General features: G+C 41.9%; 1 long non-coding RNA gene across 1 annotated transcript; it reads right to left on the bottom strand.

Moving 5' to 3' along the window:
* Nucleotides 1-284: 284 nt before the first annotated feature.
* Nucleotides 285-2,714, bottom strand: LOC134299201 (uncharacterized). Its single transcript, XR_010006368.1, has 2 exons — nucleotides 2,617-2,714; nucleotides 285-413 (listed from the first exon to the last, which is right to left on the bottom strand). It is a non-coding gene; the product is annotated as an uncharacterized LOC134299201 (long non-coding RNA).
* Between the last annotated feature and the right edge of the window lie 203 nt (nucleotides 2,715-2,917).

The following is a 2,917-nucleotide window of genomic DNA, read 5'->3' as shown; positions in this document are numbered from 1 at the left end:
TGAAATGTCTTTTTTAATGATGGTAGAATATTGCCATGGTCTACACAGCCAGTCTGATTTTGTTAAGTAATGACTTCTCTGAAGGTGAGTGAGGGTCAATGAGTGCAAGAAAAATTGAGACAAATAGCAATGCAAAAGCCTACTATTTTGCAAGGAGCATCAGAGATTGCTGAAGATGGAAGGTGCTTTTCAACTTGGCTAAAATAGTCACAAAAGCTCTACTCACATGACCTTTGGACAGTGGTGCCAGCAAGCACAATATGAAAAAGTGGTGAAAAATGAAAGAAGCAGATACATTTTATTTCCACTATGTGCGATATTTAAGCTGATGTTTTCCTTTTGGCAGTCAACCATCCATATTTGACAGTCTGACTTTTCCTCAGTTTTTTCTTGATGCCAGGGCCTCTAAAGTGCTGTCAAAGGAAGTATCTTTGTATAGGAGATTAAGCCACACAGATGCAGATTTTCTTGATGTCTCACTCGCTGTCATCTTTGACATTCCTCATTCACACTTTTGGATGTAATGTTTCCCATCCATTCAGTCACATCTATAAATGTCACTTGTGGGTAATCACTGGCACTTATGCTAGCAGCAGACTGAGCAAATACCCGCAGCTAGATCAGCACAGTGCGTCTTTCCTTTTTCTTCCCCCACTCCTTTTAAAAAATGTTATATCATTTGCAATTCTGTCTCAAGAGTGGCCTACTTCTTTGGGAAAAACTAACCTGGGAACAAAGGTCTCTTGATAGGCCTGCAGGGAGGCAGTTTACAAGCATATTCATAGTATACCAAGAGGGATATAAAACCTCTTCTATACACTACAACATAGGGTACTTTAAGAGCTGGCCAAAATGCAGGCTTCCAATATTGATGGACTTTGCTGTTGACTACATTGGTTAGGTTGATGGAAGTTGCATTCCAACACCCCATCTGTTTGATACATTGTGGACCAAGGCTCATGGCAGAAGCCATGGAGATAGTCCTAATCCTAAATGCATGAGTGTCAAACTTAGCTCCATGGAGTAACAGGCTCTGCAAGGACTTGGAAGTGACAGACCAACATTGACGACTGATAAGGGACAAAAAATCAAAAAGCTGTCCTTCCTATACAGTGCCATGCTCTACACTGACCAAGGATTTCTTTTCCATCTTTAGTGTTAAAAATACGTACAACAAAGTACATAATTGAGGAACTATTTACTGCCCTTTCATGAGATCCCAAATCATTTGTCTGAGAAGGCTGCCTGACTCTATCTAGTGATGGGGTTTTTCTGGGATTGATTTATCACACATTTTTTTACTAGCTGAACAAATCCTGGACACTGAAAACTCTAAAAGTACAAACCTACAGTTATGTGCATATATAGCCTCACGGTTCATCAATACATGGTACAAATAGGGACTGCTTACATTGCACACAATGCACAATTTTGTCACTAAGCAACAGGTCCATTCGGATGCAGCTTTGAGACTCATGCAGAATCAGGCAGAAAATGGTTTCTACAGAAATTGAATTGAGTGATGAATTGTCTAAACAATAGCCTGCCTTGCCGGCATGAACACCAGCCTTAGAAACAAACAGCTTTTTTGACATTCCATGCTGGAAATCCTGCCCTCCACAAATGTGTGTGATGTTCAGACATGGTCTCTTGGCTGCCTATACTCACTCCCATCTGTTGAGATGGCAATTTGCCCGAGCACTAAGTGGTATGTAAATTTCACTAGGAGACAGGTGCCCTAGCAGCAAGTGAAAGGGTGAGACCATTGCCACCTTGAATGTCCCCCTCCCAATTGTCTCCATCTGTCTGCCAGCAGCCCGAAGCTTCAATGAATGCTGAAATTTGGGATGGAACTGCTTTCCTCAACTGGAAATGGTGTCAGCTTCTAAACTTAATATTTTCAGGAAAGCTCTTTCAGGAACTGTAATTAGTTCTAGCAAGCTAGTAGACAACAACTACAATAGCAGGTCTCGTTCTCCTCTATGAGCCTGCTATCAGTCAGGAGATTCAGTATTAGGTTGTCTATAGAACATGATGTTCAACTGGAATTGGGATCCACTACTCAATCAAATTTCATGTGGTCTCTTCTGTAAAATGGCATATTACCTAACAACTTATCTTATGGGGGTTAAAATATGTCAATTTCAAGGTAAATGGCGATTCATTATCCATTATTCAATGCTCAGAAGATCTTACTATTTTTGCAGAGGCATGTTCACAAAGTGGGATAGAATTACGGGGAAAAATAAGTAAATGTGGCAGAAAATTAAAATTGACAGAACTGCCCTTTACTAACATACTTTAAACAGCAATCAAGTGGGACATTGCAATCCAGTTCTTCCAATCAAATATGTTTTACAGTAATTTAGGAACTTTGCTGTAATGAATATTGTTGTGCTCTTAGTTCAATTGTCGTTTTCTTCCAAAATGCAAATATGGTTTCTGCATGTATTGATGGTGGAAACCATCAAAACACAAGTCTTTAAAGCAACTGTCATGAGGAATATGACTTTCAGTGTTTGAACTTCTTTCTTGTCATCCTAGCTGTTTGTGTCCACGTGGTTGTACTGTTTCATTGATCCAAAGACCATTTTAAGGGATGAATCAATACATTACCTTTTGGCAGGGGCGGTTCAACAGCGAGGCAAATCAGGCAGTTGCCTGTGGCACCATCCTCTAGGGGGCGCAGTTGAGGTGCTCCCGCATGCACGCACCTCCCCCCATGCACACACACACCCTGCCTTCTCCTCCCAGGGTCGCTTGTGAACGAAGTGATCCTCTGCTCTACCTGCAAGTGCTGGAGGAGAAGACCAAAGCGGAGAAGACGGTAGGAAAGTGCGTCCTGGGGGTCGCTGCTTAAGACGGGTCCCCCTTTTCCCCCACTTCCATTTCTCCCTCATCCTGCTGCCTTCGGAGC

Source organism: Anolis carolinensis, chromosome 5 (genome assembly GCF_035594765.1).
Source record: "Anolis carolinensis isolate JA03-04 chromosome 5, rAnoCar3.1.pri, whole genome shotgun sequence".
NCBI classification, from domain to species: domain Eukaryota; kingdom Metazoa; phylum Chordata; class Lepidosauria; order Squamata; family Dactyloidae; genus Anolis; species Anolis carolinensis.
Note: the sequence above shows the minus strand (reverse complement) of the source record. Positions and strands in the feature narration are given on the sequence as shown.